The 27,700-nt window shown below is 50.6% G+C and overlaps 1 long non-coding RNA gene across 1 annotated transcript in view; it reads left to right on the forward strand.

Annotated features, from left to right (window-relative positions):
• LOC138520707 (uncharacterized) overlaps positions 1-24,505 on the forward strand; it is a 34,389-nt gene extending 9,884 nt beyond the window's left edge. The window contains exon 3 of the long non-coding RNA XR_011282871.1: positions 24,178-24,505. This is a non-coding gene — a long non-coding RNA (uncharacterized lncRNA). The remainder of the gene's footprint in view (positions 1-24,177) is intronic.
• Positions 24,506-27,700: the final 3,195 nt, after the last annotated feature.

Consider the following 27,700-nt stretch of genomic DNA (forward strand, 5'->3'; position numbering starts at 1 on the left):
GAAATTAGCCCTAGCAGCGTGGCTCCTGAGCAGGTCACTCTGAAGCATCTGGGCCTGTCTCAGGCTAACCTCAAAATAGTTCAGGGCGCTAGGAGCGATGCTACTAGGAGCCAATACAAAAGTAAATGCACTAGGTTCTGTCAGTGGGCCGACTCTAGGGAGATCGACCACCTTACTTGCACGTTGGACAACGTGCTCTCCTTCTCTGCGCATCTTGCCCACTCTGGGGTGCAAGTCAACACATGCTGCACCTACCTGACAGCCATCAGTGCCTAAAGGAACTTGGAGGAGGAGGTTTTCTCCTCTGCTAACCCGGTAGTTAAATGACATCTAGTGGGCCTCACCAGGCTCTTCCGGCCCATCAAGAAACTGCACCCTGTGTGGGACCTCAATGTAGTGATGGGCGCCCTAGCTCACAAACCTCTTGAACCAATGGCGTCTGCGGACATCAAACTGGTCACCATTAAAACAGCTCTGCTGGTGGGTCTCACCTCGGCTCGCAGAGTCACCAAGATCCAAGCTCTGGTAGCTTCAGCACCCTATACTACTTTTCACAAAGACAAGGTGGTCCTGCAAACCCACCCCGCGTTCCTGCAAACCCACCCCGCGTTCCTACCTAAAGTAGTCTTATCCTTGCACCTGAATGAAGAGATAGTGTTACCCACCTTTTTTGCCGATCCTAAGGATGATGCTCAAAGGGTGTTGCACTGTCTGGATGTCAGACGCGCTCTGAAATTCTATCTGGACAGGACCAAGAGCTTTTGCAAATTGGATGCGCTTTCTGTCACCTTCGGGGGGTCAAGGCCTGGGTATCAGGCATCCAAGGCCTCCATAGCAAGGTGGATGGTTTCGGCCATCAAGGAGGCCTATGAGGGGCAGCACAAACCAGCTAACATGCATCCCACACTGTCAGAGCCAAGGCCACGGCTATCGTATTCCAGAGACAGGTTTCGTGGCAAGTCCTCAGCATGGCGGCCACCTGGGCCACTGCCAACCCTGCGGCTTTCTGCAAACACTACTGTTTGGACACCGGTTCTAAGTCAGGTGCAGCTTTCGAACAGGTGGTTCTAAGGAACTTGTTTTCTTAAAGAGGGTCACCTCTCCACCCTGGGGCTACACTCGGTTGTAATCGCCCATGAAGTATGGAAGAAAGGGGACGGGATGTAAGAGTAATTATACGTTACTCACCGTAGTGACTAACGTACTCTTAGTCCATAGTCCCCTTTCCTCCATACGTCCACCCCCTCTCCTAATAAAACTGGTGTCATTAGGCAATGTTAATATTGTTGACGTGTCAATGGGACTGAGGAGTGGCGCCAGTGGGCGGAGTCAGGGGAGCGCATGCTCCCAGGGCCTGCGTGCCTCTAAATTTAAAGGGGAAGAAGGTTTTTCTGGTTAAAAATGTTAAGTCTCCCGTCCCTAGCGAGGGACACCCATGCAGTAGGGAGGAAAGGGGACTATGGACAAAAGTATTTTAGTCACTATGGTGAGTAACTTATAATTTCCGGGGTACTCTTGCTGATTCAGTCTCCTTGCCACCCGTTACCAACCTTGTCTATTGGTCTTTTCCTCCCTACTTCAGCTGTTCCGGGGTACTGCTGCTCATTGCGTTGCCTTGATATCTGTTACCAACCTCTTCTCCTGGTGTCTCTTCCTCCCTCCTTCAGATGTTCTGGGGTATTCCTGATCATTCATTCTCCTTGATACCCGTTATCAACTTCGTCTCCTGCGTTCTCTTCTTCCTGCCACTCTTTCTTGATGTCTGTTTTTTAATATCTCACCTAACTTCCTTTAGACCTTTTCTCGCACACCACCTTCTTATTGACTCTGAATGTTACCACCTCTTCCTTCCCTTGTTATTACTACCATTGCTTCAATCTTCCTCCCACCTCATGGGGTTTCCACCTGCACCTCAATACAGCCTCCACTTCCTGAGCCCAACATCATCTTCACCTTTCCTCTAGATGTTCCCACCTGCACTTAAGTCTCCATCCCACCTCCTGGGGTTGTTGACTCCATCTCAATCCATCTTTGCCACCTGATGTTACCACCTCAGTACCACCCCCATGTCCTGGTTTTACATCCTCTGTCCTTTTCACCAGTGCCTTCTTTACCTCTAATCCTCTGGCTCTCCAAACTTCTCCATTTCTCCATGCGTGCTGTTCCAACCTTCTCTCTTCACCAATCACCTCCAAACTCCAGCCTCCTCCAGCAACCCACACTCACTTTCGGGGTTCCCTGCGTTGTACACTACTCTTTGCCCCTCTGGGTTTGGCTCTTGGTGGGTTCTCCCCCTGGGGTCTGTAATTGTGGCATGGTTGGTTTGGATTCTTTCTGTGGGTTACCCTGTGCTTACTTTGGGCATAGGGAGCCACACCAAGCCTTTTCTTTGACAAGGGAACATTCTGCAGGAGACAATGAATTAGTAACGGGGGGTCACACATAGTTAAATCGTGGTTGGAAAGCCACCAACTTGCAATGTTGTATCAAGCCCAGTTCTCCGGAGCTCACGAAGCATCTTGCTGAGGCGTTGAATTAACTTCTCTGATACCGCGGGTGCGGCTGTAACAGACTCACTTTCTCTCAGCAGGATCCGTTGTGCTAGAGTAAAGTGGAGTCCTCTGATTGGTTAGGGCACCCCTATGGACCCACTTGAAATGCACAAATTGCATGACCCAATGGACTCAGGCACATATAACAATGACCATAAATTGAACTCACACATAACACTCTGCTAAATAGCTCCGATTCTTTGGAGGTAGTCCCACAGCGCTCTGAGGGGCGCAACTTGATCTAAGCCAATGGGGAGACAGTGCCCCCACTATGCTGGAGCAAAGCTCGCTCAATGGGTAGCATAGCAGAGCAGTCGGGCTGCACTCTTAGGAGACGGGTGGGCTCGCTCAATGGGTAGTGTAGCAGGGCAGTCAGGCTTTACTCTTAGGAGTCGGGTGGGCTCGCTCAATGGGTAACGTAGCAGAGGAGTCAGGCTTCACTCTTAGGTGACGGGTGGGCTCGCTCAATTAGTAGCAGAGCAGAGGAGTCAGCTTCACTTTTAGGAGACAGGTAGATTCGATCAATGGGTAGCGTAACAGGGCAGTCAGGCTTCACGCTTAGGAGATGGGTGGGCTCGCTCAATGGGTAACGTAGCAGAGGAGCCAGGCTTCACTCTTAGGTGACGGGTGGGCTCGCTCAATTAGTAGCAGAGCAGAGGAGTCAGGCTTCACTTTTAGGAGACAGGTAGATTCGATCAATGGGTAGCGTAACAGGGCAGTCAGGCTTCACGCTTAGGAGACGGGTGGGCTTGCTCAATGGGCAGCAGAGCAGTCAGGCTGCACTCTTAGGAGGTGGGTGGGCCAGCTCAATGGGTAGCGTAGCAGAGCCGTCAGGCTGCACTGTTAGGAGACGGGTGGGCTTGCTCAATGGGTAGCGTAGCAGAGCAGAGGAATCAGGCTTCACTCGTAGGAGATTGGTAGGTTCGATCAATGGGTAGCGTAGCAGAGCCGTCAGGCTTCACTCTTAGGAGAAGGTTGGGATCGCTCAATGGGTAGCGTAGCAGAGCCGTCGGGCTGCACTCTTAGGAGATGGGTGGGCTTGCTCAATGGGTAGCATAGCAGAGTAGTCAGGCTTCACTCTTAGGAGACGGGTGGGCTCACTCAATTAGTAGCATAGCAGAGCAGAGTAGTCAGGCTTCACTCTTCGGAGACGGGTGGGCATGCTCAATGGGTAACGTAGCAGAGCAGAGGAGTCAGGCTTCACTTTTAGGAGACGGGTAGGTTCGATCAATTGGTAACGTAGCAGAGGAGTCAGGCTTCACTCTTAGGAGACGGGTGGGCTCGCTCAATGGTTAGTGTAGCAGGGCAGTCAGGCTTCACTCTTAGGAGATGGGTGGGCTTGCTCAATTAGTAGCAGAGCAGAGGAGTCAGGCTTCACTCTTTGGAGACGGGTGGGCTCGCTCAGTGGGTAGTGTAGCAGGGCAGTCAGGCTTCACTCTTAGGGGACTGGTGGGCTTGCTCAATGGGTAACGTAGCAGAGGAGTCAGGCTTCACTCTTAGGTGACGGGTGGGCTCGCTCAATGGGTAAAGTAGAAGAGCAGTCAGGCTTCACTCTTAGGAGACGGGTGGGCTCCCTTAATGGGTAGCGTAGCAGAGCCATCAGGCTGCACTGTTAGGAGACGGTGGGCTTGCTCACTGGGTAGCGTAGCAGAGCCATCAGGCTGCACTGTTAGGAGACGGGTGGGCTCGCTCACTGGGTAGTGTAGCAAGGCAGTCAGGCTTCAGTCTTAGGAGACGGGTGGGCTTGCTCAATGGGTAACATAGCAGAGGAGTCAGGCTTCACTCTTAGATGGGTGGGCTCGCTCAATGGGTAGCAGAGCAGTCAGGCTGTACTCTTAGGAGGTGGGTGGGTTCGATCTCTGTGTAGCGTAGTAGGGAAGTCAGGCTTCACTCTTAGGAGACAGGTGGGCTCGCTCATTTAGTAGCATAGCAGAGCAGAGGAGTCAGGCTTCACTCTTAGGAGACGGGTGGGCTCGCTCAATGGGTAGTGTAGCAGGGCAGTCAGGCTTCACTCTTAGGAGACGGGTGGGCTCCCTCAATGGGTAAGCAGCAGAGGAGTCAGGCTTCACTCTTATTAGATGGGTGGGCTTGCCTAATGGGTAACGTAGCAGAGCAGTCAGGCTTCACGCTTAGGAGATGGGTGGGCTCGCTCAATTAGTAGCATAGCAGAGCAGAGCAGTCAGGCTGCACTCTTAGGAGACGGGTGGGCTGCTAACAGAGTACAGTAAAATACACAATGGTCCTCATTCGGAGTTCAGCGACCGGTAAGAGTGACACTAACTCTGCTACCACTACATTGTTTGGCAGTGATGGACTTGCCAGTTTTACTGCAGCGCTGAATTCCAAGTTAACATTGAAGTCGAGGACTGACTTGCAGCAAAACACTTGAAGTAATTCCTACGCTTCAAGTACAAAGATCTGCAATATTAGCCCTCTACAAAGTTCTCCAAAATCCCCAGAGAGTCTTATGGCCTGCAAAAAAGTAGGAAAAACACCACATTCCTACCATTCGTAATCTTACGGTGGGACATAGTGGAGGTTCCGGTAAACGGATTTGGTAGTAATTCCACTGGAATTAACACCAAACACGAGAGGCTCAATGCACTGTACGAAATAGAGACTTTTATTTAGTTTTGCATTATGATAAAAATACAGAGTCAAATAAGTGCTTCAGAACATACACTGCAATGCATTCGAATGTGAGAAAACTGCGCTGGGATACAAAGTGGATTCTACTCATTTCAAGACTAAAATGCAGGAGCCTCGCCTAAGGGGTGGTGAGTGGTAGGCCTATATAGGTCCTATAAATAAGGGAAGAATGCGGCCAGATCATATAAGGAAACCGGCCCAAGAGAGCAACAGCAAAGAACTCTGCTGCTAAGAACGTTCTGCCGAAAAGTAGTACAAGCAGAAACGTATAAAGCAAAACGTCATCATAGGTGATGCAATACATACAGTAAAAACCTGCACGGCTGGTTGGCTGGACCCTATACAGGTACCAGCTTTATCCATATGGGAAGGCAGTTTATTGATCCCAGTCCATCCGTCTTCCATCACGTGGGTGCTGCGGGGCTCATCTCCTTCTCACGTCAAAAGTTAGACAACAAATGAATTATACTCCCACTATACAGCTTGTTTTATCAATCATACTGTGCACTTGGCAGGCCTCAAGACGGACACACAGGAGGTTCTGTGGCCCTCTAACCTTCACACACTCACATTTCACTCCCTCCCTCCACGCCACCCGGCTCCTAGGTCTCCACCCTCACTCCCAGCACCTCACAATACAAATCACACGACTGTCGCTTCAACGATGTGCCCTGTCCATCCTCTTTGAACATTTCAGGACTTGTTACTTTGGGGTTAGTGTTCAAAGGGCAACTGGTGTCATGGAATTCAGGGATCTTAACTATTATAACTTGTGGTCACCCGTGAATAGGCCGGGTCATGCTTTGGCCAGTGTGAGATAACATGCACACCAGGCGCCGGCCTCTGATCACGGCCTTGTAGGACACATTCCTCTTGGGTGAATAAACACATCTTTGCAACACTTTCAAGAACAATGAATAGACGGTGTGGCGGGTGGGGGTGCAAACTGTCCTCAAGGGAGCTCGGGCATGACTGGAGATTTCTGTGGCCTCGTGGATTCGGGCCTAGTGCGTGTAATGCTGCATTTACCACGCCAGCCTTCCCTTCTACCTATGATCACTAGTATCTATGCAGAACAGTGGTGCCGCTCGCGCCTTGGGCCACACCATATGGTTATACTATAATAGGTTATATTAACATGGGGCCCTGCTGGGCGGGAAGGAGTCCCTCTGTGTCCCCCTGGTTCATCACAGTGCCTCGAATGCATCTCGCCTTACTTTAAAGTGCCTAGCTGGGGGAAGAGCTGCCCCCTTCCCAACACAAGTCTCTGCCTTTTGGCTGCAGCTGCTAGTTTTCCAGGGGTTCCCGTACCCTGCATGTGAGGTGCTCTAAGAAGGTTCCCAACCAAAGCCTCAGTGTTGGGTTTGTGGGTTTCCTGCACCCTTTTCTGTGCCTCCAAGCCAGTCTGTTCATTGCCAGCTCCTCTTTCCGGATGTCAACACAGCACCTGAACTTCACGTTCACCAGCCTTGCTTTCGGTGTCAGGATCTACCTGAACACCATCCCAAGTCTCCTGCTGGTGCCGAATATCCTCCTTGACACCATCCCCTATATCTCCTTCCCTGTCTTCTGAGTCTCTTTCCAGAACAGGTTCATCCTTGCACAGCCTTACCCATCCCCTGGTACTCTGTCCATTCCCAATGAACTCTTGCCTGGTCCCACCCCTCCTCCTGGCTCTATCTGGGGCAGATCTCTGAGGCATGGTTGGGATTGCTTTCTGCTTCCTGGTATATCTGCCTTGACTTTGGGTTTAGGTGCCTGGGCCAATCCTTTTTCTGGCCCCTCTGCCATCTTGGTTGCCTCTTTGCTCACCCTGCTGCTGTCTAGTGCTGCCTGTGCAGGACTCAGGTCACCTGTTTCTCCGGCTTGTGAATGGCATGCTGGGAAATCTCTTAGTAGGCCTCTAGGTTCCCTATACATGTGTGTTGCTGCGGAGTCACAGCATTGTACCTCAGCGAAGGAATGCTCTGCCGAGAGACCATGGATGTGTAGCTGTCACCTGCAGTTAAATCTGTTGTGTAAAGCTGTGAATTTGCAACATTGTATCACACTCTGGTATTTTGGGGTCTGCCTTGGGACTTTGGGTCTGCCAATAGAAATCTTCAGGCTCTCAATTGAGGAGGGGGCCAGTAGCCAATGTGACTCCCTGTAGCACCTGGGTCCATAATCCTCCAGCTTGGGAAGTTGCCCGGCCCCCTTGGTCATCCCACATGGAACCCTGAGGAACAGGCAGCTGACTCACTTGGAGGGTGGGGTGTGGTAGGGGGGGACTGTAACTCTGTTACTTTCTAGGCACAGTCTGAAGTGCAGTGGTTTATTTTATTAAAACTTATAATATATCACTGGTACCTCTACAAGATCCGGACGACTGAAAGGAGCAACAAACAGGGTGCCCGAGAGGACTTCCCAGGATGCGGAAGGGTCTGCGTCAAGAGGCCGGTAGCAAGGAAGCACCCAACCAAGGCTCTAGGACAGCTCGGGGGAGAGTGGGCAAGAAAGGGTTGCACAGCAGGGGCAGTGGCAGGAGGCGATCTGTCTGATGTGTTCCTTTCACCACTCTCCTGCCTGCAACTCCACCCACGTCCTCTCGTCCTGGTCCCTACAATGTCTCCCTCTCCCGCACCCACTTTGATATTACTCCCTCCTCCACACTCCTACTACAACTCCTCCTCACCTTCTCCCCAGTCAGACACCTTTCACTCTCCCATCCATTTTCCACTCACTCCCTACACTGGCACTCACTTACCTTGCACGCGCACACGCACCACTCAGTACCACTTGTTCTCACCAACCAATATGTCTGCTTTTCCACAGATCGCCTCCTCTCTTCAATGCACCGTCATTCCTCCTGCTGGTCTCTTGGTCTGCCTCCTTCCCCTCCTCTGACCTCACCCGAGCAACTTCCTGTTCTTGCGGTCCCTCTCATCTTCCCCTTCCTTCTCACATTCGATTACTGGCTCTGGCCAATCCGGCCCTGACTTCGCCGCCTGGAAGGCGTTTCAAACCAAGGATGTAAAGTAGCGTGTTAAGCCACTTTTCCTGCGCTGGGCTGCTGTGGTGTCTGATTTTGTGTTAGGGGGCCACGGTGGGGCTTCCCCCAAGATAAGTGGAGGGATTGCAGCTCTGTTCCAGGTGGTCTAGGTCAGCTGGTGCTGGGGAGGGGTGCGCAGAAGATCTCTGGTTCTGCTTTTGCTCACATTCTCGCTTCTTCTTGGTTCTGTGGCTCTGATAGCTGTAGGCTGGTCGTGTGGGGGGCTGATGGGCTGCAGGGGGTCTCTCTGGACTTGTGGCTCAAGAAAAGAGAGAAAACTTGACAAGCACTTGTTTCAAGAGGTGCGGGGTGATGCAAGTCTGTACTGCATGTATAGGCAGGAACCTTGGAGGGTCAGGACATGGGGCCCTCTCAACTGTTACTGTCCCCCTCTGGGGTAGAATTGGCTCTGGCCTCCACCCTGCTAGGCCACCCACCCCACCCCAGCCTGAGAGGGGCTCCCATCCCCTCGTGCGCGGTCAGGTGACTGATCTTGTCACACCCCATACATCATAACATCAGTTTGCAATAGTGAACATATTCTGGCTACCTTTTTGGTCTTGGTGAACTATCACTTCCCAGATCACTCACAAGTACATTCCTGTTGGTCCCCTGGAGTGTAGAGAACTCTGTCCTTATGACTTAAATGAATAATGACCATGAAAAAGCACAGGCGGCTGGAAGAACGTGCAGGCTGAAGGCCCTTGTGAAGACTGCCAGCCGATATTCAAGCCCAAAAAGAGAGGCGATATGAGGAGTCTGGGCTGTCTCGAGAAGGTGACCCATCTTCTGGCATCCTTGTTCAGAGGCATGATGCAGAAGATGGGTCACCCTTCTTTCAACATATGCTAACAATATAGTCTAGGACTCAGATCGCAGCCTGTAGAGCAGGGGTGAACTCAAACTCTTGTAAAAGATTTTTAATTTTCATTAGTAATTATACTTGAACAATGCTGCCCTGCACTCATGAACTTTATGCTTACATTGGCATTCAGGTAGTACACGTTTTAGTATTTTTTTCACTTGCCATTGAGTGGCCATCTTGGCTTAGCAGGAGCCTTTTCGGCATATGACAGATGCAACAAAACGCAGGCACTAAAGGCAACCACATCTGCACAGGACCCCGAGAGAAAGAGCTGGGTGATTGCCCCCCAACGAAATCGACCCTCATGGTTGTTGGTCTTCTGGTGTCTCCTTCTAGTAAATGGCCAAAACTAAAACCTCTGCTGCTCCACCCGCCCTCCACCGAGTGGCCTAGATGGAGATCAACACAACACATCAACCATGACCACGAGACAACTCAACGCAGTCCCAGTTAATGCCAGCTCTTCTACTACGAATCCAAGACTAGGGGAGGGGCGGGCATTTTGACCTACAGTTCATCACTGAGTCGTGCACCCCTGAAGATCACTCCCCACTTTCCAATTAACGGGTGCCACCTAGTCTAAAATCCTGAGTAACTCTCATACATGCGGGAACGGTGGAAGCCTAGCTCTTAGAGATTTGCTCTGCCGTCTAGACCAGGCAACTGTGAAACCGGTTCTATGCCTGCTGGTTATGTCGAGCGCTAGTAGAGAACACGTCCCATTAGTCTGCAATCCACTGTCAATAGCCAGCATAGTTTCTAGCAAGTTCGAGGACAGTTCGTGTCTCTCAACTTACTGTAGACTTCATCACACTCTCCTTTTTAGGCAACTTTGATCTATGGTGTGATGTCCCCATTGCTCCCTGCTGATAACCCATATAGCAGCATGTACTTGAATGCCAAAGAGGACACTTAGCAGAGCCCGACGATGACTATAACTAGATCACTTGATGAATGCCTCAATGCTCTACACCTGGAGTAGAGTGTGCATGATAACCTATATAGCAGCATGCACACCTGAGGCTCTGATGCCAGAGAGGACACTTAGCAGAGCCCGACGATGAGTATAACTAGATCACTTGATGAAGGCCTCAATGCTCTACACCTGAGGGTCTAATGCTAGAGGACACTTAGCAGAGCATGACGATGAGTATAACTAGATCACTTGATGAACGACTCAATGCTCTACACCTGGAGTAGAGTGTGCATGATAACCTATACAGCAGCATGCACTCCTCAGGGCTCGAATGCCAAAGAGGACACTAAGCAGAGCCTGATGATGAGTATAACTAGATCACTTGATGAAGGCCTCAATGCTCTACACCTGGAGTAGAGTGTGCATGTTAATCTATATAGTAGCATGCACACCTGAGGCTCTAATGCCAGAGAGGACACTCAGCAGAGCCTTACGATGAGTATAACTAGATCACCTGATGAAGGCCTGAATGCTCTACACCTGGAGTAGAGTGTGCATGATAATCTATACAGCAGCATGCACACTTGAGGCTCTAATGCCAGAGAGGACACTCAGCAGAGCCCGACGATGAGTATAACTAGATCACTTGATGAAGGCCTGAATGCTCTACACCTGGAGTAGAGTGTGCATGATAACCTATACAGCAGCATGCACACCTGAGGCTCTAATGCCAAAGAGGACACTCAGCAGAGCCTGACGATGAGTATAACTAGATCACTTGATGAATGCCTCAATGCTCTACACCTGGAGTAGAGTGTGCATGATAACCTATATAGCAGCATGCACACCTGAGGGCTGTAATGCCAGAGAGGACACTTAGCAGAGCCTGACGATGAGTATAACTAGATCACCTGATGAAGGCCTCCATGCTCGACACCTGGAGTAGAGTGTGCATGATAATCTATATAGCAGCATGCACACCTGAGGCTCTGATGCCAGAGGACACTTAGCAGAGCCTGACGATGAGTGTAACTAGATCACTTGATGAGTGTAACTAGATCACTTGATGAAGGACTTAATGCTCTACACCTGGAGTAGAGTGTGCATGATCACCTAAATAGCAGCATGCACACCTGAGGCTCTGATGCCAGAGGACACTTAGCAGAGCCTGACGATGAGTGTAACTAGATCACTTGATGAGTGTAACTAGATCACTTCATGAAGGCCTCAATGCTCTACACCTGGAGTAGAGTGTGCATTATAATCTATATAGCAGCATGCACACCTGAGGCTCTAATGCCAGAGAGGACACTAAGCAGAGCCTGACAATGAGTATAACTAGATCACTTGATGAAGGACTTAATGCTCTACACCTGGAGTAGAGTGTGCATGATAACCTATATAGCAGCATGCACAGCTGAGGCTCTAATGCCAAAGGACCCTTAGCAGAGCCTGACGATGAGTATAACTAGATCACCTGATGAAGGCCTCAATGCTCTACACCTGGAGTAGAGTGTGCATGATAACCTATATAGCAGCATGCACACCTGAGGCTCTAATGCCAGAGGACCCTTAGCAGAGCCTGACGATGAGTATAACTAGATCACTTGATGAAGGCCTCAATGCTCTACACCTGGAGTAGAGTGTGCATGATCACCTAAATAGCAGCATGCACACCTGAGGCTCTAATGCCAGAGAGGACACTTAGCAGAGCCTGACAATGAGTGTAACTAGATCACTTGATGAGTGTAACTAGATCACTTGATGAAGGACTTAATGCTCTACACCTGGAGTAGAGTGTGCATGATAACCTATATAGCAGCATGCACACCTGAGGCTCTGATGCCAGAGGACACTTAGCAGAGCCTGACGATGAGTGTAACTAGATCACTTGATGAGTGTAACTAGATCACTTGATGAAGGACTTAATGCTCTACACCTGGAGTAGAGTGTGCATGATAATCTATACAGCAGCATGCACACCTGGAGCTCTAATGCCAGAGAGGACACTTAGCAGAGCCTGACGATGAGTATAACTAGATCACTTGATGAAGGCCTCAATGCTCTACACCTGGAGTAGAGTGTGCATGATAACCTAAACAACAGCATGCACACCTGAGGCTTTAATGCCAGAGAGGACACTAAGCAGAGCCTGACGATGAGTATAACTAGATCACTTGATGAAGGCCTCAATGCTCTACACCTGGAGTAGAGTGTGCATGATAACCTATATAGGAGCATGCACACCTGTGACTCTAATGCCAGAGAGGACACTAAGCAGAGCCTGACGATGAGTATAACTAGATCACTTGATGAAGGCCTCAATGCTCTACACCTGGAGTAGAGTGTGCATGATAATCTATACAGCAGCATGCACACCTGAGGCTCTAATGCCAGAGAGGACACTTAGCAGAGCCCGACGATGAGTATAACTAGATCACTTGATGAAGGCCTCAATGCTCTACACCTGAGGGTCTAATGCTAGAGGACACTTAGCAGAGCATGACGATGAGTATAACTAGATCACTTGATGAACGACTCAATGCTCTACACCTGGAGTAGAGTGTGCATGATAACCTATACAGCAGCATGCACTCCTCAGGGCTCGAATGCCAAAGAGGACACTAAGCAGAGCCTGATGATGAGTATAACTAGATCACTTGATGAAGGCCTCAATGCTCTACACCTGGAGTAGAGTGTGCATGTTAATCTATATAGTAGCATGCACACCTGAGGCTCTAATGCCAGAGAGGACACTCAGCAGAGCCTTACGATGAGTATAACTAGATCACCTGATGAAGGCCTGAATGCTCTACACCTGGAGTAGAGTGTGTATGATAACCTATACAGCAGCATGCACACTTGAGGCTCTAATGCCAGAGAGGACACTCAGCAGAGCCCGACGATGAGTATAACTAGATCACTTGATGAAGGCCTGAATGCTCTACACCTGGAGTAGAGTGTGCATGATAACCTATACAGCAGCATGCACACCTGAGGCTCTAATGCCAAAGAGGACACTCAGCAGAGCCTGACGATGAGTATAACTAGATCACTTGATGAATGCCTCAATGCTCTACACCTGGAGTAGAGTGTGCATGTTAATCTATATAGTAGCATCCACACCTGAGGCTCTAATGCCAGAGAGGTCACTGAGCAGAGCCTGACGATGAGTATAACTAGATCACTTGATGAAGGCCTCAATGCTCTACACCTGGAGTAGTGTGTAAGATTACCTATTTTTTTAAAACACTTTTTATTGGCATTTTCTTAAAGGTTACATTTCAAGGTTGCATTTAATGAAGGTACTCATAGCCGAATAAGGTGTGAAAGAAACAGGTAACAACAAAAAGTAACAACAAACATGCACAGTCTCTTTGTGAGGATGTCTTCGTTCATCAGGTATCCTGGAGGAAAGGAGTATGAAGGCAAGGGGCTTGCGATTGTTCAAGGTTCAGATGTTGGGTGGATCCGTGGTTGTTTTGGAATTGGGGTGGACAGGCACCTCAGGGGGGCTTGTGGTCAGCAGAGAAGGGTACGTCGCGGAGGAGAGCCCTCCACGCTTCGAGGGTGTTGTTCGCGTCGGCGGTCCCAGTAGTGGCTCCATCTTGCCAGGCCCTGGTCTCGGCTGTGGTCCAACGCTCTAGTTCTCCAAGCCAGTGTTGGTATCTCGGGCCCGGCTTGGATTTCCAAGCCATAGCTATGGTTCTTTTAGCTAGGATGCAGGAGATGTCCATTAGCTTGACCACGTGCTTGATCTTGCTCAGTCTAGGGTAAGTTCCGAGGAGGCATTCCTGGGGGTCCCAGTTGTATCTGGTGATGCCAGCTTCCGTGCAGGTTTGTTTTATTTTGGACCAGAATTGCGACACCCTGTTGCAAGACCAGAACATGTGCAGTAGGTCTGCTGGGGTGGTGCCGCACCAAGGGCAGTTTGGTATTGCCTTGTTGTTAAAGCTGGAGACTCTCTTCGGGGTCATGTATGTTCTGTAGAGAACATTGAGTTGAATTTGTCGGAATCTGACGTTCCTGGAGACCTCGCTGGGGTATTGTAGCGCTCTCTCCCATTCAGTGTCCGATAGCGTGGCCCGGAGGTCGAGTTCCCATCTCTCTTTTAGTGTAGCGCTTTTAGGGTTGGGTATGTCTATCAGTCGGCCGTAGAGGCGGGTTACTGGTTTCCAGCCGTCTGAAAGTTCGTGCATCTTGTTAAGAAGGGGGTTGGGGGTGGGTTCTTCTGGCCATTCAGGCCATTTCGTTTTCGCAATCTGTCTGAGGCGATGGTACCACAGGAATTGGCCTCTGCTTAGGTCCTCTGATTCTAGGATCGCCTCGAAGTCTTTGAATTTGGCATCTTCGTATATGTCGCCCCAGGTGTAGATCCCAACGCTCTCCCATTTTCTCGCCACTTTGAGGTCCGATAAGGATTGGCATGCGTCCACGAGGATGGGGGTGTCGGGAGAGTATGGGTGTGTGATTTGTTGGGTGGAGCAGGTTCTAGTCCAGATTTGTCTGCCCAGTTGCACAATCATAGGAGCCCCCAGTGTTTGTTTAAGTGGGTTCCAAAGTAGTTCCTTGGGAAACAGGTTGGAAGGTGTAAGACTTAGGAGACCTGATTCAGGGTTTGGGTCGTCATGGAGCCACCTTGTGACGTGGCTGAGTTGGGCTGCCAGGTAATATCTGTGTAGGTCTGGGAGTTGTATCCCTCCCTCCTTGTGTCGCAGCGTGAGGATCTTCAGAGGTAGCTTGTGCCTGGCTGGGCCCCACAGGAAGTCCCTGATGAGGGATTCCAGTTTTTTGAAGAAGGGTGTAGGGATGTAGTGGCAGACGTTTGTGAAGTAGTAGAGGAATCTGGGTAAGATGATCATTTTCACAATTGCTGCCCTGCCCATCATGGCAAGCGGTAGCTTAGACCAGAACTTCATGGAGTTACGGAGCGCCTTTGTTGCTCTTTCAGTGTTGTGTTCGTGGGTGAGTTCTGGGGTATGTGTTATGTTGATTCCCAGGTAGCGAAACATCATTGGTTGCCATTTTATCCCCACCTCCGGCAGTTCCTCCATATTGGTCTTGATGAGTCTAGCTAGTGGGAATGCGCAAGATTTAGACCTGCTGAATTTGATTCCTGAATAATGGGCGTAGTTGTCCAGGACGTCGAGTAGGACTTGTGCATTCACCTGTGGGTCCTTTACGTACAAGAGTACGTCATCCGCATATAGGGAAGTTATGAAGTGTCTGTTGCCCAGTTTTATGCCTGCATCGAAGAGCTGTCTTCTGCAGTAGATGACGAGCGGCTCCAGTCCCAGAACGTACAACATGGGTGATAGCGGACAGCCCTGCCTGGTGCCTCTTTGTATCGGCCAGGCTTCCGATATTATTCGTCCGGTCTTCACTCTGGCGGTAGGTGAACTATAAAGGACCCTGACCCATCTTACAAAGCCTTCACCAAACCCGAATTCAATCAGCACCTCGATCAGCCATTCCCAGAAGATGGAGTCGAAGGCTTTGACGGCGTCGAGTGAGAGGACCGCCAGATCTTCAGGGCTTTCATGGGTTTCGGCTATGACGTGTTGCAGTCTCCTCAGATTGGCCGAGGTGTTACGTCCCGGGATGAACCCGTTCTGGTCTTCGTGTACAATAGACCCAATCACCCTTGCGAGCCTCTTAGCCAGAATGGTGGTTAAAATCTTGGCGTCATAATTCAGCATCGCTAGTGGGCGATAGGAATCGCAGCATTCGGGTGGCTTGTTTGGTTTGAGCATAGGGATTATGATGGTTTCCCTCATGGTGCTAGGAAGAATTCCTTCTTCGTATGCTTCCGTGTAGACTCCCAGTAATATTGGGGTGATGATGTCTTCATAGGTTTTGTAGAACTCTGGGGGGAGTCCGTCGCTTCCCGGAGATTTGCTGGTGGCTAGAGATCTGATCGCGTCCTTGATGTCGTCGGCGGTGATCTCTGCATCGAGTGCCGCTCGCTGTTCTTCGGCTATTTTAGGGAGTTCGATCTCTTCCAGGGTGGCTCTGATGTCTTCTCTGGGTATTTGCTTGTCGTGGGAGTAAAGCTCAGAGTAGAATTTTGCAAAAGCGGTGTTGATGTCAGGTTGTGATTTGTGTGGGACTCCGCGTTCATCTTGGATCTCGGTGATGTAATGCCTCGGGTTTTCTCGTTTGCATAACCAAGCAAGTAGTCTGCCTGGTTTGTCGGCTTCTTTGTGTATCTTGGTGGTGTTAGTTACAAAGTCGAATTTCGCCAGTCTGTCCCATGCCGTTCGGCAATCGTCTCGGAGTCCCCGCAGGGTCTCTTCCCCTTCAGTGGTGGTGCTTAGTTGGGACTCGAGGCGTGCTATATCCGCTTCATGTTCTTCTAGTGTCACTTTCAGACGTCTCCGGATACCTCCTGCTCCAGAGATGGCCTCACCCCGTGTTACCACTTTCATCGCCTCCCATAGCATGCTCCAGCTTGACACAGAGCCTTTGTTGTTATCTATGTAGTCTTCGAGTTTAGTGCAAAGGTCTTCTTTGAATTCTTGATCAGTGAGTGCCGCAGGGGACAGTCTCCATGTCGGTATCGGAGGCCTGGGACCAGTCGATCCCCATTGCATGACCAGCGGGGAATGGTCAGATATCGATCTGCCAAGGTATGTGACGTCCTTTACCAGGGCGACTTGTTCCTTGTCGGTGAAGAGGTAGTCGATCCTTGTGTGAACCTTATGGGGGGCAGAGTAGTGCGAGTAGGACCTTTCTTTTGGGTGTCGCGCTCTCCATATGTCCACTAGGTCTAAGTGTTCCAGAGCGTTGTTGAGGGCCGTGGTGGCGGCATTACGTGGTTGTAATGGAGACACCGATCTGTCCATCTCGCCATTGCTGATGCAGTTGAAGTCGCCTCCCCAGATGAAGGTGCCCTCTCTGTGGTGAGCTAATTTGGGGCAGAGCATTGCGATGTGCGATGGTATCCCGTGTTGCGGGAAGTAGGAGTTGACCAGGCAGATTGCAGTATTTTCAATGGTCCCCCAGAGTATCAGATATCTGCCCTCTTTGTCTGCTTCCGACCCTAGTAGGCGAAACGGAACGCTTGGGTTCACCCATGTGAAGACTCCCCGTGCGTACTTGGAGTACGATGCTCCCTTTCCAGTACCACCCCATCTCTCTGCTAGTTTGGAGGAGGATTCCGCCGTCAGGTGGGTTTCTTGGAGCATGGCTATAGAGACCTTCTGCCTGCGGAGATAGGAATGGATTCGATTTCTTCTCAGGTAGGAGTTCATCCCGCGAACATTCCACGTTAGTATCTTCAGTTGTGATGTCATTTGGGAGAGTGGGTGCTCTTCTTCGTCTCCTCTTCAGGGGGTCTGTCCAGAGGGTTCAGGTTCCTGTTAGGGCGACTAAGCATTCGGCCCTCGTACTCGCCTAAGGTGGAGTGCTGTGTCGGAGTGTCCTGATGTCTATTCAGGCGTGAAGACATAGTGACTGTGCTTATAACATAACAAATAACGTAACTGAAACTTGTGCGCCTAGCGACTGCGTTCTTTTCGCTGCGCTCAGGCGCCCTCGCACCGTCGGGACCCATCCGGGCGTCGGGTTCGAGTGGGGTCGGTCAGGCAACTGGCCTGTCCTGGTCTGTTCGCGGGGGCGAAGTCCTGGATCCGGTGTGGGGCCAAGCGAGAGCCGCGTTAGTTTGGCGAACTGTAGTGTTGATTGCTTCCGCACCGCAGAGTGCGTGTGTTTTTTGCTGGGTCTTGCGTCGTCGATTGAGCGTGCTTTCAGGTGCTTGATCGCAAACATTAGTCTTTGGGGCCAGTGTCAGCGCCTTGAGCTAGGTTGTTGTCTTCCAACCACATGTTGGCTGCTTCTGGGGTTTCCAGGAAAATCGAGCGGCCCTTGTGGATGACTTTAAGTCTAGAGGGGTACAGCAGCATGTACTTTAAGTTCAGGTGTCGTAGCCTGGCTTTAATTGGTACGAATGAGTTTCTCTCTCTTTGCACTTTTGGGGTATAATCTGGATAGACAGATATTCTTGCGTTGCCGCGTGTGATTGGGCCGGTTTCCCTGGAGTGTCTGAGGATGACTTCTCGGTCCTGGAAGTTAAGTATTTTGGCAATTATTGGGCGAGGGTGGGAGCCCGGGGGGGGGTTCTTTTGGAGGGACCTGTGCGCCCTCTCAACAGCGAAGGCTTGCGTGAGTTTGCCTGCGCCCACCTCTTGTTGTAGTAAGGTCTCTATGTACTCGGTTGGGTTCGGGCCCTCGTCGCCCTCAGGAACTCCGATTATTCTGATATTACCCCTTCTGGCACGTCCCTCGGCCTCCTCAGCCCTCGCCTCGAGAAAGGCCACCTTTCTTTCAAGGTCCGACACCTTGGACCTGAGTTCCATAGTGGTTTCAGTGGTTTCTTTAATGGTCGTCTCAGAGGTGGCGACCCTATCCGTTAGATTCCTGGCATCCTGTCTCACAAGCTGAATGTCTGACCTGAATTCGTCGATTTTGGTGTCAATGAAGGTGCGCAGGGATGCTATGGCCTCCAGGACTTGTGCTTGGTTCTCGGTGGAATCTGCATTCTTCGATTTTGGGGCCTCGGGGCTGGAGGGGCATGGGTCGGCCGGGGTTCTGGCTTTTGTGGAGACGTAGCTGTCCATCGTAGGAGGTTTCGATTTGCCTCTGGCAGACATGGCGGGCCTGGGGGCCGGGCGACGCTGCCTTGGTGGTGCCTTGTCGGCGCGCTGCTCTCGGGTCTTGCGGGGGGTGTTTCAGTCCACCAGGCGGGAGGTGCTGGGTGGGATGATGGAGCTAGCGTTGGGAGAATGAGGGGAGGGATTTGGGCGCTGTTGGGCTCCGGGCTCTGGGCTCGGAGCGGCGGGTGTTGAAGCCTCGGCGAAGTCAAGCGGGGCCCCCCGACTCCTCACCTCCTGAACAGCAGTCTCTTCCGCAGACGTGTCGATGGCGGTCTCGGCGGCGATCAGGATGTTTCTCGCCCGGGGAGCAGGAGCAGATCTAGCGGCGTTCACGCCTACGGCTTCTCTTGTGCCGGAGGGGCCGCGGGTGCCAGAGTCGGGTCTGTGTGGGAGTGTGTTCCTCAGGGTCTCGTCTGCAGGCGAGTCGCGCCTCCGTAAGCTGGAGTTCCCGGCCACGGCCCGTTCAACAGCGTTAGGGCAGCGCGGGGGCCGCCATCTTGGATGTAGGCTCGGGCGGAGGGGGGAAGATGCACGGAGGGCAAAACTCGGGTATCCCGGCTCCGATTTTTCTCAGGGTTGCTGTCGCTGCTTGGCGGCAGATTCCGTCGTGTGTTGTCCGAGTTTGTGGCTCGGAGACAGGCTGCAAGCGGTCCGATAAGGATCGTAACGCGGCGTCTCGGCCGGAGCTCGGCGCCTCAGCCTCCTACCACCATGAGCTTCAGGCCACGCCCCCCGTGTAAGATTACCTATACAGTAGCATGCATACTTGAGAGCTCTACTCCTGGAGAGGAAAGGTTGGTAAGACATTATTACATCGCTAGGCTTTTTTTCGTAGGAGGTGGGTGGGTAAGGGCATATGAGGGGTAGAGGGGTGTGGGGTATAGGACTACACACCTACCAACACTGACCCTATAGTCCTAGTAGACCTTTAAAACCGTACTCTGCTCAATGCCATCAATGCTGTAACACCACTCAAAATGCGCAATGCCAAACCCCATGCGCATCTAAACTCATGGTTTACCCCTGAAATAAAAACCCTACGTAAGAACAAGAGAAATGCAGAATCCTCGTGGAAAAACTCCCCCTCAGCCATTAACAAATACAACTTCATAATAGCATCCAACAACTATAAAAAAGCTATTTTACAAACAAAAAAAACACCTATAATGATCGAATTAGCAAAGCTAAATTTAGTACAAAAGAGCTCTTCAACATTCTAAGAGAACTAGAATCCCCCTCTCCTCCCCCCGACACCTGCATTAAAGACACCACATGGTGTACCAATATCCAGGAGGCCCTACTCGACAAAATCTCGATGCTACAATCCAAAATAAATTCCAAAAAACTCAGTCTTCTCTTAGACTCAGCTCAACCACCTCCACCAAGCAAACAGCCAAATTCCTATTAAATGTTCAACTTCTCACCCGTCTCCAGTAAAGAGGTTGAGGACATAATGTCTAAGCTGAAACCTTCAAGATGCCAGGGAGACACTTGCCCGGCACCTATCATCCAGGATGATGCAAAGCACCTTGCACCCTTTATCACAACTCTTATTAATGCCTCATTCGAATCAAGCACAGTCCCAAAAAATCAGAAAGATGCATGGGTTCTACCCCTCCTAAAAAAAAAAAAAAAAAAAATTTTTTAAAAACACACTAGACCCAAACATCCCTACTAACTACAGGCTTAATACAACAGTGCCATTTCTCTTTAAAATAATCTTGTGTAGAGCATCCTACAACTCCTGGGCCTTAGACAATCGGGTTTCTGACCATCACAAGGTCCGAAAACTGCCCTAATTGACCTCAAGACTCATATGGACATTTTAAAGGACAATGGTAAACTCACCCTCCTACTACTATTGGACCTCTCTGCTGCATTTGATTTGGCTGACCACAAGGTCATTTGCAACCACCTCTCATCAGCAGCCCACCTCTCTGATAAAGCTAACGCCTGGATTCAATCCTTCCTAAACAACAGATCCATGAGGGTCTTTGCAACCTGGGCCACCGCCGATCCAGCTCCTGTCACTTGCAGTGTCCCTCAGGTTCTTGTGTTTCACCCACACTATATAACGTGTTTACAAAACTAATGTTTGACGACCCGGACCACTTGGGTGTCATCTACAGGAAATATGCCGATGACACCCAAATACTCAACCCGGTCACCGGGGACTACATCATAGATGCCAAAGCCCTCAATGACATCTACATCATCATACAGACCTGGATGGCTAAATATGGACTATGCCTCAATGACGACAAGACAGATTTACTCCTATTGGGCTCCTAACCTAGACTTGACAAACTTGACGGACGATACTCCTCTTTCAACATTGACTGTAATAACATTTCGGTATCTAAGGACGTCAAAACGCTAGCTATTTACCTAGACTCTTCACTCACCCTGACCAGACAAATCAATGCAATAGCCTCTTCCACTGCCTATACATCCAAGTTAATCAACGCATCCAGACCATTTCTCTCTGCATCTAATTGCACAACCATAGCCAGAGCCTTAGTTCTCTCCAAAATGGACTATTGCAATGCACTCTACCTAGGCACGAGTCAACGCAACTTAAACAAGCTGCAAGTAATCCAAAACAATGCCCTCAGATCAGCACTAAACCTCCCAAGATCTCAACATATCTCGAACATAAGACGCAACACCCAATGGCTCGCTGTTAACCAAAGGATAGAGTACAAAACTCTATCACTTACACATCAGTGCCTTGCCACCCGGGCACCTAGCTATCTGGTTGACAACTTCCCCCGAAACACTACAGCACGTCCCACGAGATCTGCCCAAGCCAATTGCTTAAACATCCCGCTAAACTGTGGAACGCCCCACCTCCCACCTTAAGAACAGAACCCTCCTTCCACCTATTCAGAAACATTCCAAAACTTGGCTCCTCTCGCAAGAACCACAGAATCATTCGACCGTACTCATTTAATTCTACATCTGTCTGCTCCGTCTGTCGGTAATAATCGATCTGCAACTCAATTTCAAATGTATCTGTAAATAGTGCGTCTTGAATACCTGTAAGTAATGAGCCCATGTAACTGTAATTCATGCACCTGTAAGAATTGCTCCCAGATGCCCCAGGGCTAGGTGCGCTATATAAATAAATAAACAAACAAACAAACAAACAAAATAGGGAAGGGGAGTTTGGGGGAAACCCCTCAAATATATAAAAAAATTCGGCAAAAGCCTGGCGATCTAAGAACATAGAACTTGGGGCCTGTAACACGTGCTCTGCAACTTGGGTCTCTCTTATTAGATGTAGATGAAGCCAGACACCTGGCTCCCTGATGAACCCTAACTTTATACACTCCTACTCATTGATCCGCAAGGAAACTGGGCTGTGGGAGGGGCATCTTGAGCATCTGTGACATGACAGTAACGAGCTTCAAAATCTGGTACCGCTGCTAAGTTCAGTGTCTGGGGTCGTTCCCTGATCTCTGATGTTCAAAGAAAACGTGTATGTGAAAGGGGACTGTGCTGGAGAGTGTTACAGGTGAGTAACTTCTCCAGCACACGCGTGCATCTCTATTTTGGGGGCTATATTGGTGTAATCATATCTGAAAGTTGTACAGGGGTGCACATTGTAGTGTTGTGTTCTGTTCTAACCTGTGTGGACTCTGGATGTCCTGTCACCCAGACTTTTTGGGAATTGCTTTCCATAGAGCTGGCTTGAGTGGCTGTTGGGGTCCCTGCCTGGATTGAGTGACTGTTGGGGTTCCTGGCTGGCTTGTGTGATGTTGGGGTCTCTGTGTGGCTTGAGTGGCTGCTGGGGTCCCTGGCTGGCTTGAGTGGCCGTTGTGGGTCTCTGGCTGGCTTGAGTGGCTGTTGGGGTCCTTGGCTGGCTTGAGTGGCTGTTGGGGACCATGGCTGGCTTGAGTGGCTGTTGGGGACCCTGGCTGGCTTGAGTGGCTGCTGGGGTCCCTGGCTGGCTTGAGTGGCTGTTGTGGGTCTCTGGCTGGCTTGAGTGGCTGTTGGGGTCCCTGGCTGGCTTGAGTGGCTGTTGGGGGTCCCTGGCTGGCTTGAGTGGCTGTTGGGGTCCCTGGCTGGCTTGAGTGGCTGGCTGGCTTGAGTGGCTGTTGGGGGTCTCTGGCTGGCTTGAGTGGCTGTTGAGGTCCCTGGCTGGCTTGAGTGGCTGTTGGGGTCCCTGGCTGGCTTGAGTGGCTGTTGGGGTCCCTGGCTAGTTTGAATGTCTGTTGGGGTCCCTGGGTGGCTTGAGTGGCTGTTGGGGTCCCTGGCTGGCTTGCGTGACGGTTGAGGTCCCTGGCTGGCTTGCGTGACGGTTGAGGTCCCTGGCTGGCTTGAGTGGCTATCGGGGTCTCTGGCTGGCTTGAGTGGCTGTTGAGGTCCCTGGCTGGCTTGAGTGGCTATCGGGGTCTCTGGCTGGCTTGATTGGCTGCTGGGGTCCCTGGCTGGCTTGCGTGACGGTTGAGGTCCCTGGCTGGCTTGCGTGACGGTTGAGGTCCCTGGCTGGCTTGAGTGGCTATCGGGGTCTCTGGCTGGCTTGAGTGGCTGTTGAGGTCCCTGGCTGGCTTGAGTGGCTATCGGGGTCTCTGGCTGGCTTGAGTGGCTGTTGAGGTCCCTGGCTGGCTTGAGTGGCTATCGGGGTCTCTGGCTGGCTTGAGTGGCTGTTGAGGTCCCTGGCTGGCTTGAGTGGCTATCGGGGTCTCTGGCTGGCTTGATTGGCTGCTGGGGTCCCTGGCTGGCTTGAGTGGCTGCTGGCGTCCCTGGCTGGCTTGAGTGGCTGATGGGTTCCCTGGCTGGCTTGATTGGCTGCTGGGGTCCCTGGCTGGCTTGAGTGGCTGATGGGTTCCCTGGCTGGCTTGATTGGCTGTTGGGGTCCCTGGCTGGCTTGAGTGGCTGTTGGGGTCCCTGGCTGGCTTGAGTGGCTGTTGAGGTGCCTTGCTGTGTTGCTTGAGTGGCTGTTGGGGTCCCTTGATGGCTTGAGTGGCTGTTGGGGTCCCTGGCTGGCTTGAGTGGCTGTTGGGGTCCCTGGCTGGCTTGAGTGGCTGTTGAGGTGCCTTGCTGTGTTGAGTGGCTGTTGGGGTCCCTGGCTGGCTTGAGTGGCTGTTGGGGTCCCTGGCTGGCTTGAGTGTCTGTTGGGGTCCCTGGCTGGCTTGAGTGGCTGTTGAGGTGCCTTGCTGTGTTGAGTGGCTGTTGGGGTCCCTGGCTGGCTTGAGTGGCTGTTGGGGTCCCTGGCTGGCTTGAGTGGCTGATGGGTTCCCTGGCTGGCTTGAGTGGCTGTTGGGGTCCCTGGCTGGCTTGAGTGGCTGATGGGTTCCCTGGCTGGCTTGAGTGGCTGTTGGGGTGTCTGGCTGGCTTGAGTGGCTGTTGGTGGCCTCTGGGTCTGTGCGCTTGTACTGATGGGCGAGCTCTCTTCCTATGTTCCATGTGTGACACCATCTTGCCTGCAGGGCATTGCCACATGAATGTTGCTCTTCAGCAGAGCTCGCGCCAAAGGAGTCATCCTCTTCCTGTTGTCATTTCAGATGAAAAGCAAACTCGCCACCGCGGTGGTCTGGTGGCGGCGGTGGTGTTGGTGGTGGGGATAGCAGCAGCAGCAGCAGCAGTGTTCATTTTGGTTAAAAAGAAGCGTCTGCAGCACCAGTCCTTTGAAGTACAGCCCTGCAGGGGGTCAAGTGAGGAGGAGGCTGGACAATCCCCAGAGCCGCTACACCCGCACCTGCAGCCAAACGGTGACACCGCTGTGGTCCAAGTCTCCTGTAATCCACCCACAAGTGTATCCACAGGAGAGGAACCTGATCACCAAGAAACTGCTCAGATCTTATTGGAGAGAAATGATCCAGAAGGGAGAAATGTGAGGATTGCGTCTAGTGGGACCCACTGACCCAAATCACAGGGAATCCTAGTTTCTTCTGTGGGTTTAATGACACACCCCATTAGCCACTCTACTCTCGGGCAGTGGGGACTCAGGGTCCAATATGCTTTTGATTCATAGTCACTGGGATCCAGCTTTGGTGTTGGATGAGGTTACATGGAAGGAACTCGAGATGATTCTGTTCCCATCGGCACCTGTCACTTTTGCAGGAGCATTGTCTTGAGGAAAATGGAGAGGACCGTTTGCAGGACTCGTGGGCCTCCCTTATTGATATTCTATTCATTACCCACACAAATATTGAGATGTTTCACTGGTTGGAGACGCAGCGTTATTCTTCTGGGGTTACAATAGGGGCAATCTGCCCTTCTTTTATTGGGGCTGCGAGCAAGTGCTGAAACCTGTTGTTCGGGCGGTTAAAGTCTGCTGACTGGGGATCAAAGCAAGCTTTCCGGATTGACTATTGTTTGATTTCTAACGTTATTTGTTTGGGCAAATATAGACAATAATTTGCTTATTGGAACTGGGGTTGCGAGCGAGTCTCGTTGCTGCAGAGCACACACAGCTGAATGCGTGTAATACTCACTGCTAGTCCAGTCACAGCCGGCATTTACTCCCATTCTTGTGGTTGTTGATTCGGCATTTGAGATGTTACATATTGTAGGTGCACGAGATCGTGTGCTCATAAATCTTGGAAATCTGTAAGCAATTGAAGGCATTAACGCTTTTAAATGATTGTTGGAGGGTAAGGTGGCGATCACTGGTCTGGTGACTTTGCTTCCCACAGAAATTCATACTGGCTAATTTTACACGTTCACTTTTTTAAGCCGCCTGCTAAGGCTGTTTTAGCATTTAGTAATTTTTAATTATTTTTTTACTGCAGCGTTCCAGACTATTTTGGATCTTTTATAAAGTTTTTTAATGGGTGTCACGCTCAGAAGCATGAGTGGTACAACAGAGGGGACCCCTCAATTGGGGTGCAGGGGACCTCCCCAGGTAGTAATTACCCTTCCGTTATCCCTCAAACTACTCCACTGGGTGATAGAGGCTCACAATTACCCATGGTAGAGGACATTGTTTTGGGATCCCCTCTAAGGCGGAGAAGGAGGACCTGGAGGAGGCTAGTCAGGGCCCAGCAAAACAAGTGGACTCGATGGCTGAGGTTGTGGGGGGATATAAACTGTGTTCTCTCTAATATTGAATCAAATGTGAATTTTTTGGTGACAGAGGCAGGGATGGTGGAGAGAGACTTATTCTCAGATAACTCAATACTGGCCCCATTGCTTTCACATGAGTTAGCCAGAAAGGCGTATGGGCCAATGGGCTTTAAATCTAAAGAATGACGCGGATTTGTCAGAGACCCTCTTACGACACCACCTTTGTGGCAATCAAAGTATGGGTGGTGGATTTGTGGGTCATGGCATCTCAGGGTTAGATTGGGACCACCAAGGAGGTAGGGGATTGAAATTAAATGGGTCCACTTGGGGCACTGGGCCTGGTGCTGAGACACTAAGGGTTGAAGGTACTAAAGAGGTCCCCCAACAGGTCCAACTGCCCCCAGTCGACGAGCTGTCATTCCCAATTCTGTCCAGAATTATGGATTCTATGGATAGAGTTTATGACAAGTTGAATTTCGAAATTCGGGACCTTAGGAAATCAGTAAAGGAAGTCCCGAACAAGGTACACTTACTAGAGGGATACATAATGGCAGTATCGGTCTTTAATACTCTGCATTTAAAAGGGAATGGTGCGACAGGGCTTGGTACTCCTGAGGAAGGGGGGGTGGTGTCAAGGAATAAGGACGCCCCGGTGAATATATAGGGGTTGGGGGGGCTGGGGTAATTCCAGAAGTTAATTAATCAGAAATAAACCATCCATCTGTGTCATGCCTTGGACTGGTAGAAGTCCAGGGGAAAAAACCCTTGAGTAGTAGCCCAAAGGCAAAGATCCCTGGCAACGATAATAGTGTGGGACATAAACAAAAAAAGCCTAAAAACAGGAAGCTGCCTTCGACCCAGCAAAATAAGGGGTCTAGGAAATGTCTGCGTAATTTAAGGATGGAAGTGGATAGACATATGCAGATTGACAGGGATGTCCTGGAGCAGAAGAAAAGAGATTTTTTCAAGTCGAGGAAGGGACTACCAAATAAAGAAAGGGTGGTGAAGGCTGAAGCTGGTAAGGCCTCACCACCCCTAAATAATATGAGGGAGGAGGATAGCCCCTCCTTTGATTTGAGTAACATCTCAGTATACCCGGTGGAGGAGGAGGGTTCAGATAGTAAGGAAGTTCTGGCCTCTGAGGATTCGACCATCATCGATCTTGGTGATGGGAAAGGTATGGGAAAGTGTTGTCTACTGGGGGAGGGCATGGTGATTCCTCTGAGTGGTCCGGCAGACGGGCGTGGAGGAAAGTCTAATAAAGAGGGCATAAAGGTTTACCCACCGAAGGTGGAGAAGCTCTATGCGATCTTCTCTAAGCCAGTGGTGGTTAAAGAATTAGTAGGGGAATCGTCTTTGCCTAGAGTTCACTTGCCCATGCCACTTCCACCATCAAGGATAGTGGAGGAAGTAGGTCTGGGTGAACCAAAAAGTAAGTTTGTGGAAGTGCCCAAGGGGTCTGTGAATAGGGAGGAGGCGCACAGAAGATCTCCCAAAAATTGGTCACGTCAACAATCGCAGGCCAATCCCCTACAAAAATTGGCTGTGCAAGATGACCATCTGTGTATTTTTTTTAAAAAGCTATAATAGGCACCCCCTGAATAGACACTACATCGTGGCCCTGATGCATGAAATTCCTAACTTAAGATTGTTGTCTTCAGGTGATATCAAAACGGTTGAATTTGTTTGATGACTGCTTGGACACGGTAAAGCTTCACTTGATGTCACTTCTAACTAAAGAGATCATTATGGCTGAGAAAGATCGCCGTTTGGCTCTAGGATTTGAAGTAACTGTAACAGGGCCCTCGATATTGTCAAGTTTGGCACCAATTTACCAAACTAAGAGGGGCAACATTCAAGAGGAAAGAGATAGCTATAATAAAGAGATTCACAGCTCGAGAGGTTACACCCAAGACCCCATGAGAAGGAGAGGTGACGACGTTTGGGAGGGGACAAATTATTTACAACGCACATGATGGTCTAACTGGTCACTTATCACGTGGAACTCAAGAGGTTATA

The sequence above is a fragment of the Ambystoma mexicanum genome, chromosome 13 (assembly GCF_040938575.1).
Source record: "Ambystoma mexicanum isolate Mex_15411 chromosome 13, UKY_AmexF1_1, whole genome shotgun sequence".
NCBI lineage: Eukaryota > Metazoa > Chordata > Amphibia > Caudata > Ambystomatidae > Ambystoma > Ambystoma mexicanum.